This window comes from Culex pipiens, chromosome 3 (genome assembly GCF_016801865.2).
Source record: "Culex pipiens pallens isolate TS chromosome 3, TS_CPP_V2, whole genome shotgun sequence".
NCBI lineage: Eukaryota > Metazoa > Arthropoda > Insecta > Diptera > Culicidae > Culex > Culex pipiens.
The window spans coordinates 139,675,628-139,686,820 of record NC_068939.1 but is presented as its reverse complement, the minus strand read 5'-3'; the positions used below and the strand labels follow the sequence as shown (position 1 = coordinate 139,686,820).

Below are 11,193 nucleotides of genomic sequence, written 5' to 3'. Positions count from 1 at the left end.
GTATACCCTATAACGCTCCTTTGTCCTCGCTTTGTGCTGGCCGTGTGCAGCAGCAGCAGCCAAGAATGGTGCGCTGTTGCCATTTTTGCGCTGCGCAACTGAATTGCTTGTTGCACTTGTGTTGCATTATTTCAGAATATTCAAAAAAATATTGTAAAATCACGAATTATTACATAAAATGTGTCCTAAACCAATAAAGGATGAAAGGTATTTCAATCAACCATCTTCAAATCACTCCACAGAACAATCCAACCACCTCAAAACGTTGCACGACATTTCTGCGTAATGCCGCATGCAACATTTTTTGAAGAAGAAGAGAACAACTTCCCCGGCTGATGTGAGCCCTTAAGAAAAAAAAAAAAAAAACAATTGTATTTAATGACAAACCATTTCGATCACATCCACGATATCACTTTGTCAGAACCTTCCACTCATTAGGCGACCGACCATCCAATCATAGAACTAGGTCAACCGTGCGCCTTGATTCGTCGCCATTACTTCCTCTAATCTGGGCCTAAACGCTTCGCTGAGCACATGTCCTTCGCGATTCGCCAGAGCTTTATTATGTCATTAAAACAAGGCGGAGAAGCGCTTTCCGCGTGTGATTGTCGCATTTGATGTTGGGCTGCCGGTCGCTGCTGCATATTGTGGGTTTGAATTACAACTGTGCCATGGATGCATCGACGACAATCAACGACGAACGTCACGAATAGCTGCCAATTGTAACGGCACGTAATTTTGGTACAGTTGGGATCTTTTAAATTTTGAAATTGTATTTTATTTTATACATTATATTTAAAAGAACAATTAATGTATGGAAAGCATGATTAACAATATTTCATTATTTGAAGATAGTGAAACGAACTATTGATGCAAAAGCTTCTTTTCCAAAAACCAAATTTGTTGAATTACAGCTTTTTCCCAAAAAATACTTTAAAAGCATCATAAATTTATACACAGAACAAAATCAATTCATAAAATCGTGAATAGTGTTCATGGATTTAAGAACCACCACACCATTCACGATTTCGGGAATTGACTTTTTTCCGTGTATCATATTTAGATAAATTTAAGAGCGAGTCCACGAACAGGGCATACCCCTTTGTATGGGACGTCGTTTGGACCTCACCAATCTGCCTGAAATTTTCAGGGGTTGTTTGCACATATAAAACTAGCATCTGGCCAAAATATGAGCACTCTAGGTCAACGGGAAGTGGGGCCAATCGGGACACAAAGTTTAAAGGTTCAAAAACGTCAAAAATCTTAAAAAGGCTATAACTTAGGCAAAATTTAATTAAATTTCAAAATTAAAAATGCATCTGAAAGGGCTCAAAAAATGCAACAAAATGCAGGGTCGAGCATCCCGATTGGTTAAATCTAAAGGGAGTTATTGGCATTTTAGTGAAAAAATAGCATAATTTTCAAACTCAAATAAAAAAGTGTTCCATCCAGATATCAACTCGGTTCGACCTGCAGCTTGTAGGGGACATCTGGGACTACCATCTGAGACTAAGAACGCTTTGGGTAAGGCAGTTTAACATATTAAATAGACACTTTTACTTTTAGTGAAGTTTTTGGTTGTAAATTTTTGCTCGGGGGACCCCTTAGATCCCATTTTCTGGTGATAATTTTATCATATTCGTGTTCCTGAGACAATTTCACAACAGAAACATGCATAAAAATGTTTATTTTGATCCATTTTAACCCTTTAAAAAATAAAAGTTGAAAAAAATCTTCGATTCACATTTATTGAAAATCAAGCTCGTTTCCAAGGATACTAGATGACACCAGAAATAAGAAGCTTCATAATTTTTTTCAACTTTTATTTTTTAAAGGGTTAAAATGGATCAAAATAAACATTTTTATGCATGTTTCTGTTGTGAAATTGTCTCAGGAACACGAATATGATAAAATTATCACCAGAAAATGGGATTTAAGGGGTCCCTCGAGCAAAAATTTACAACCAAAAACTTCACTAAAAGTAAAAGTGTCTATTTAATATGTTGAACTGCCTCATCCAAAGCGTTCTTAGTCTCAGATGGTAGTCCCAGATGTCCCCTACAAGCTGCAGGTCGAACCGAGTTGATATCTGGATGGAACACTTTTTTATTTGAGTTTGAAAATTATGCTATTTTTTCACTAAAATGCCAATAACTCCCTTTAAATTTAACCAATCGAGATGCTCTACCCTGCATTTTGTTGCATTTTTTGAGCCCTTTCAGATGCATTTTTAATTTTGAAATTTTATTGAATTTTGCCTAAGTTATAGCCTTTTTAAGTTTTTTGACGTTTTTGAACCTTCAAACTTTGTGTCCCGATTGGCCCCACTTCCCGTTGACCTAGAGTGCTCATATTTTGGCCAGATGCTAGTTTTATATGTGCAAACAACCCCTGAAAATTTCAGGCAGATTGGTGAGGTCGATACGAGATGGGTATGCTTTGCTCGTGGACTCGCTCTTAAATGTCGACTGTTTTAATTCAACTGAGTGCGCTTTAACAAGTTTGCACCGTCAACTAACGCTAACGATAGTGAACTTGGGTTCAGGCCTTAATCGGTTCGGGGGTGGAGCGCGGCTTTTAAAATAATAAATTAGATAATTTGCCACCCGAGTTTAGCCGTGCAGCGGCATGGGATTGTTCCACGGTTGACGGCGATGTTGTTGTGGTGCAGCATAATTTCCTAGAGGGAACTTCATTCCGACAGCAGGACGGGTTGCACAACGACTCTATTGACTCATTGGAGGTGACAAATAAGCCACGGCTACTGTCACGCGGTTAAGTCTCGCGAGCGTCTGAACCGGCAATTATTTGTCACCGCGCGTGCCTCCGTCATTAAGTCAATGGGCTTTGCTCTATGTCTGGCTAGATCAGTGTAGTTACAGGCGAGGAATTACCGAGGTGCGATTAGCTGGTTACGATTGATGGTGTATTGTCTACGCACTGACCGCGGAATGCTCATCGTCGTTAGGTATTGGTTACCGGATAGTTTGGTTACATGGGACAGGTTGGAGGACATGTCGGAAATGAAAGCGTATTTTTTTTCGTTTAATTGACATGTTTTTCTGTGGTGTCATGGGAAAAGATACGCTCTAGTTCCAACAATGTTGTTATGTGGAGCATGGATTGATTGAGGAGATCACTTACCTATTTATTTGTTAATTATTTCTGGAAAAGAAGAAGAAAAAAGTTTGGTTTATTCAATCGCTTTTACCCAAAAATCAATATAGCTATCTGAATTCAACAAACTATTGAATTAATAAATAACTTTTTTTTTTCAATTTTGACCTGGCAACCCTTGGTAACGATATATTAAGAACTAATGAAAATTTCATCCTAAATTTGAGCAAAGTGTTGAGGTTTGCTATATCATGTAATGAACATGATTTTAAGAACCCTTAATTCAAAAGGTTGCAAAATTTTGTTCACGGCTTTTTCATCAATGTGTAACAGGTGAAAATTCTAACTTACGGAATACTTCTAACTTACGTTAAATTTTCCGAGGATTCCGAATATGTCAAAATTGAGACCAAAAAGTGCCGCTATGGCGGCCTACAGGGTAAAAACGAACGTTGTAAAATGTTTGTTATAGAAAAATCGAAAAACTATGAGAAAAACTGCGATTTACTCCACTTCCCTTTGTCGTAGAGGGTTCATGTTTGACATGAGTTAATCTCATGTATAGACAAACAAACGCTGAAAGTTTCATCCAAATCGGAGCAACAAGATACGACCTCTTGAACAAACCGAGCAATATTTACAAAAACTGCCTCTTAAATATTTTTTCTGCAACTAACAAAATAAGATAAAAAATATATAAGCATGCTGAATGTTTTGGCAAATAAAAAAAACTTAAAAAAATTTGTATAACACTTACAACGACTTTTTAGTTCAAATAGTGTAAAATATTGCTTATTATGTATTTTGATGACTGAAAACGAATAACTGTAAAATCATGAAAAATCAGGAAATGAGCAGAATATTTTTTTATCAGCAAATAGGTTTAATACGGTATGTGTCAGTCTCCATATATTTTTCGTTTTTGTCCATCAGGGTCAAAAAATTTCAACAAATGAGAGGAAATACTAGAAAATATTTAAAAAAAGCAACAATTTAATGACAACAATTTCACATTCAGCAAAACATATATAATATACTTTAAATTTGTATAAATGTTGTTTAAAGATTAAGGAATCCTGAAGTTCACATGTTATTTCATATTTTTTTGCAAATTTTATTTATAAATCAAGGTTACATCGCGATTTAATATTTTTTAAGAGTCTCAAACCTAGGCCAACATCACAAAATAAAACTGTTAACAAAATTAAGAATGAAAATATCTGGCTAACAAACTTGATTGAACTTGAATCTTACTAAAAAAAGTTATGCATGTCACTTTCTTGAAACAATTTTTAAAATTTTTAAATTTCAAACTGAATCTAAATTGGAAATAAAAAAAGTTTTATTCTGACAACGCATCAAATAATGTTATATCGATATCCTAAACTAAAAGTTTATTTGTTTGAATCTCGGCAATGTTAAAAAATGATTTGAATGGAATGCAACAAAATTAAAGTTTGATTAAATTTCATTTCTTAAAGTAAAATTTTGCTTGAAATCCAAATTTCAATTATAAAATTAATTTTCTAAATCATGAGCCATTTGATTTGATTAGGAATTTGATAATATTTGATTAAACAGGAAACAAATCCTTGATCACAAAACTGTTTCACTACAAGTCCATGAAAAAAGGACCTATTAATTGTGACCAGGAACAAAAGTAACTTCGCTGATAAAAATTCCAAGAAAATTGAAAATTGTCGAATTTTGTATGATTGCTATTTCATAAGAATTTTGTGGAATGGCTGAACCATGCCTCTGGTTAATTGATTAAATATTTTAGACAATATTATAATTAAAAGTAACAATACAAAAAATAGCTCCAACATAGATTTTGAACCCACAAAATAAAATCTTCGGCATAGTAAAAAAAAAATCAAAGTGTTGAAAAATGTTCTTTATTTTTATTCACGAAGGGCTCTAATTATGAGTTGAAATATTGTTTAACCCATTACGTCTCTTGACGGGCTGAACCTATAGAAATAGCAAAATATCATTTATTTTTTTTCAATTTGGAATTGAAAATATGCATTTTATTTTTTTGAAAGCAATTTGATGCAACAATTGTGAACAATCAAAAACATAACAATTGTAAACAGGATAAACACTTTGATTGCAAAAGATAGGCCGTTGTCCACCTCCCCCCCCCACCCCTTTTAAATCTGGTGGCTAAAAGTTTTTTTTCCAAAGAATTTCGAAATTTTAATGAGAATAGAAGCCTAATCAACTGAAAACAGTTTGAAATGCTTTTTCCAGAGTATAAAACTGTGGGACATAAACATAAAAAAAACTAACTTAATCCACCTATGGGGTTGGCGCCTTCCTCACTCTTTACAAACAGTGGGTGACATGATGGGACACACAGATTTGAACACAAATTTCATATATTTTTTTAGATCCGGCTTCAAAAAGATACATAAATATCACTTAAGTGGTAATAACTCAAGACAGGGTTGCCAGATCATCAATGTTTTGGACTCGTTGGAAAGGTCTTTCGATTACCTAACCAATGATGGGTCGGATAATAGATTCGAACATAGTTTACATACATTTAAGTGAGATCCGGCTTTAAAATTGTACATAAATATCACTTAAGTGGTCATAACTCGAGACAGGGTTGCCAGATCATCAATGTTTTGGGCTCGTTGGAAAGGTCTTTCAATTACCTAACCAACGATGGGCTGTAAAAAAAAGTTGATTAAAAAAACTTCCCGAATCAGTAAAACAAACATTAATTTTCTGAATAAATTTTGGATTTTTTTAAAGCAACATTATACACTTTTTTCAAATCCGTTGAATAGCGACTTACTTTTGCTGTCCTTCCAAAGTGATGTTAAGGCCCACAATTAGTCATCAAATATAAGAATTGTTTCATATTCACTACGGAAAAAATAATTCTGAATTTTACCAGTAATTATGAAACACTTTTGCTCGTCATTAATTATTTAAATTTAAATGCGGTTTGATGTAAATTTGCAACAAATCATACGTAAAAACAGCATTTTACGTGTGGTACAGACGATTACATCGTATCTTTTTTTCTGTGCTACTTTGCCATAAAATTCAGTATGTTTAAATGAATATATTGTTTTGGTGTTGACGGCAAATAACAAATAAGCAATCAAAATCTACAGGTTAAAAAAACGATTGATCATATGGATCAATCGTAAAGATACATTTATATACAACAATTATTTTGATAACGAGCTGTTGTCTCACAAATCACACTGATTACACGGCTTATGATATGATATCAACAGCTAATGACATAAAAACACAGCTTTAATGAGGACTCCCATGAAAAAAACCTCTCATTTTCCTGTTCCGTCTTCATGAGGAATCAAAACCGAGTGAACTTCTCCCTACATTTCCACTTCAAAATAATAAAACAAGACCAGGCAAAATTTACTGCCCTGTTGTACGATTATGTACGAGTAGTGTCATGCATGCTCTACTATCTCCATACCAGGCAGCAGTTTCAGCCACTTTCCGCTGATTATTCCGCCCGTTTCATTTTCCTACCCCGTACCCGTGTTGTCCACATGAAACCGGTTCTTTCACCCACCGTGTCCGGCGCGGTCTCAGCTGTTGGTTGACTGACCACCAGCAAGACTGCGGCACTGAGTTTTTTTTGTTGTTTCAAGTTCAAGGTGTTGGCCGCGTTCCAGCGGCGTGGAGAGGGTCTGGGTTAAGTGGCCTCTCACCGCACATACACACTTACACCTGTAAGTGTCCTTTCCATTTTTCATTATTTCATTCTTTTTTGCCACATTCAAGTGGATTCACGATTGCACTTAACCCAGTAGTGAACGTTCTTTTTTTATTTCTTTTTTGTGTTTTATTTTTCGTCATCTTTGAAAAAAAGTTTTTTATTCGATATCTAAAAAAATCTACAATTTGGATCCTCAAGGGTCAACAAGTCAACAATTGTCACCCCCTCCAGGTGGTAAGAGGTGATTGACCAGCGAATTTCTCCATTTTTTGTCAAGTGGCGGAGATGTCACGCAGGAGATTGGAGAGTTTGGGCGTGAAACTTGAGCGGAATAATGATCTAATGATCCGCCGCGAAAGATCTTATCCTGGACAAGCGAATAAAAATCGTGAGTGGAATTAACCGCGCAGCCGTTAACCCCGATTTCGTGACCACCGGCGTGTTGTGTTTGTTTTGGGGTGGAGTTCCTCAACGGCTCAACGGTAATGAATAACGACACCGGGCGAGGAGAGATATTCGATATTCAAATTAGTGGGTAAATGTTGGGAGCCGCACCCACCGTGGCTGGTCAATATGCATCACGGTTTGTGGAACGTGACTGCCAATATGGGGGATTAGGGTGTAATATCAAAATCGATTTTCCAGCACAGCAATTTTTCAGTTCTTTTTGGGGTCCTAAACAACTCCCCAAAGTTTGGCAACGATTGGTTTAGTCCTCACTTTGCGCAAAGCGATTCAATTTTTCATATAAATTTGTAAGGGAAAAACCTTTTTTTTAGATTTTGATATTTATAAAATCCACGTTTCACGCTGTACTAAAACCGGATTCATATTCGGATGCTCTGGAAGGTGCTCTACAACTTTCCCGAAGAGAGTATGGTGCTAACTTGCTCCTAAAAAAAGATACAGCGTGTTCAAAACTCGTCTAAAACGTGTTTTTTGCTCGAAAATCACGTTTTAGACGAGTTTTGAGCACGCTGTATTTTTTTTAGGAGCAAGTTAGCACCATACTCCCTTCGGGAAAGTTGTAGAGCACCTTCCAGAGCATCCGAATATGAATCCGGTTTTAGTACAGCGTGAAACGTGGATTTTATAAATATCAAAATCCAAAAAAAATGGTTTTTCCCATACAAATTTATATGGAAAATTGAATCGCTTTGCGCAAAGCGAGGACTAAACCAATCGTTCCCAAACTTTGGGGAGTTGTTTAGGACCCCAAAAGGAACTGAAAAATTGCTGTGCTCGCTAAATTTGGACAACTTTATTTTTTTCCATACAACCATATTACACTAGAGTGTAACAAAAATGACTTTTTGGCGGGCATTCAAGGGTTTGTTCCGGTGGGCATACTAAGCCCAAATCCAAAATATGAGCTTGATTGGACGTAACAGGAGCTGGCGCTCCGCCCTCCAATTTTAAATGGGATTTAACCCGTAAAAAAGATTTTTTCAAAAATGTCACTTTTTGAGGCATTTTGGCCACTGAAGCGTTTATTTTCAACATCATTGGCGTGTAGGCCAGATCCTTGCGCATCTTTTGGTATATATAACATTGAAGTTTGGAGCACCCTGGAGCTCGGTACAGACCTTCAAAGTTTGGCATTTTTTCGAAAAATCGGCCCCGGCAAAAAAGATATGCGTCGCGTCTCGCGACGCCCGAGACGCCATTTGATTTTGCCGGGGCCGATTTTTCGAAAAAATGCCAAACTTTGAAGGTCTGTACCGAGCTCCAGGGTGCTCCAAACTTCAATGTTATATATACCAAAAGATGCGCAAGGATCTGGCCTACACGCCAATGATGTTGAAAATAAACGCTTCAGTGGCCAAAATGCCTCAAAAAGTGACATTTTTGAAAAAATCTTTTTTTACGGGTTAAATCCCATTTAAAATTGGAGGGCGGAGCGCCAGCTCCTGTTACGTCCAATCAAGCTCATATTTTGGATTTGGGCTTAGTATGCCCACCGGAACAAACCCTTGAATGCCCGCCAAAAAGTCATTTTTGTTACATCCTAATATTACACCCTAATGGGAGATATTGTCTGTGTTCGATTTGAGTGGTGCAGTTTGTTTGAATTGATACGGGTTAAAATGCAATTTGAACTTTAAGTGATATATATTTGCATTGATTTTTTTTAGAAAAAAACAACAATGTCAGATTTTTATTCTTTTTTTTTTCTTTTTTTTGGCAGGTGCTTAAGAATAATTGCCGTAAATAAACTAAGCTTGATTAAAAAGTTGATTTAAATAGAAATTTAGTCATTTTTAACCGTATTTCAATTTTTTAAGGGTTCGTGTTCATCTCTTGACAATTTGACGTCAAAAAAGAAATTGACTGTGGCCACCCAATAGAACAGTTAAAGCCACACTCCCTTCCCTTTCTTCGTATTTTTTGCACTCTCTCCCACGCCCAAACCAAATCAAACACCCCTCCAGTTAATGCCACTCCTCGGAAATCATCGCTCAACTTTGTGCGTTGTCATCGACCTTACGACTATCTCCAAGATCTTCCTTTTCACTCGGCAAACATCATTACCTGGAAGCAAACCTCTTCGCCTTTCGGCATGAACCTCCCGCGCGTGTTGTGGTCTTAGCCTGATTTGATTGTTTGTTTGGACCACGTAGTTTCCCCCGACCTTTCTGCGTGACCAATCGATAGACTCGCTCGACAGACAGATTCCCTTCGGGGCCTATCGATTACATTCATCTCTCTAAGAGTAGCAGCATCATCATTATTCATAGCGGGAAATTGAAGAAGACGAAGATGAGTACACCTTTGTCGTGAACGTACCTTGGGGCCACCCCCCAGCTTCTTACTCCCACCCCGGCCTAATGTTAGAATCATGTTTGGTGGGGTCTTTTGGGGGAGGGGGAGCGATGACCTTTTCATGCGAATATCTCTCAATGGGCCCGTGGAATGGTACGAACCCTTGCGACTATGCGGCACGTTTCAACCAGGTCCAGGTCGTTGACTGCCGTTGGGTTTGTTGTGGCCTTAGTTTATTTGGTTAGATTAAACCTTTCAGGCATGATGTAAAAAATATCAAAATTTCCAAAACTAGCCAATAATTTTCGTATGGAGCAATTCCAGCTCAAAACGGAAATTTGTCTGGCACATTTGTACCTGACCCTCTCCGATTTTATTAAAACTTTTTAGACATGTTATCCTAGGTCTATATAAGCCATATTTGTGTATACCTGGAGTTTTTTTTAAAAGGTTCAATAAACCTATTTTTCAGTTTTTGCTTATTGGGTGTTTTTTTTACCCCTGACCCAAGGCGGTTTCAAAAACACCCAAAAAGCAAAAACTGGAAATTTTGTTTACTGGACCTTTAAAAGAATTCCAGATATGGAGCCAATTTTACTCAAAAATAGCATTTGAGTAGGGCGTAAGTTATTTAAATATTGTTGTATTTTGTAATTTAAAAATTACTGTATCCCAAAGCCGTTGCATCGTATCAAAAAGTAATCAAAGACAAACTTGTAGGAAATTGAACGGGCTTTCTGAAAAAATACACTGAAATAAAAATACACGCCACTTCTATGAGATTTTCCGATTTTTAAGATTAAAAGTAAAATTTTAAGGTGATGTCACGATTTTTTTCCGTTCAAATCTCTTGAGGAAATAGCCAAACTTGTGAGAAATTGGAAGAGCTTTGCGTTTAAAATGTTTACGAGACTGAAAAATCAAGTCTGTCATATAGACATTGCCAAAAATCACAAAAAAAAAACTATTTTTCAACATTTTAATTTTTAAAACCGCTATATCTTCACAAGGATTGGACATAGGACAATGATCAATATGGAGACTTTAATGCAACATTGTCTAAGGAATCGATTATCTCTATCGGTTTTTTTTTAATGTTGACGTTTAGATCACTTTTCGAAAAAAACAGTTTTAGCAAACGATTTATCCTGCATTTTTAGTGAGTCTTTTTGTAACATCTTAGTAGAGCGTCCAATTTACCGGAGTTACAAATTTCCCGGGAAACGGGAAATTTTCAACTAATTTCCCGGGAAATCCCGGGAAATTTTAAATTTATTAAAAATTGTTCTGATCTTGGATCTGATTAATATTTTGCAACAAAACTGTATAGGACAACGATATTAATGGTTAAAATAACACAGCAAAAAATCCGATGGTAAAATCGCATGCAAAAGCATGCACATCACCTTTGTGAGAAAAAGCATGTAATATTGTATGAGAAAACGTGTACACAAAAAGCATGTACCGAAAAAAAAAATCAGGTCTGCTCACTCCAAAAATAACATCAATCTGGCGAGAGTCATATCAGATTACCAAGTCCACGCCCCAACCCACTCAGCTATCTCGCCGCTATGAAAATAGTTGGATCTTCACCGATGTAG

The 11,193-nt window shown here is 36.5% G+C and overlaps 1 protein-coding gene across 1 annotated transcript in view; it reads right to left on the bottom strand.

Annotated features, from left to right (window-relative positions):
- LOC120421234 (glucose dehydrogenase [FAD, quinone]) overlaps window positions 1–11,193 on the bottom strand; it is a 107,798-nt gene that overhangs the window by 67,082 nt on the left and 29,523 nt on the right. Inside the window, exon 2 of the mRNA XM_039584431.2 lies at window positions 3,145–3,165. The gene's annotated coding sequence lies outside the window, so the exon portion shown is untranslated. The remainder of the gene's footprint in view (window positions 1–3,144; window positions 3,166–11,193) is intronic.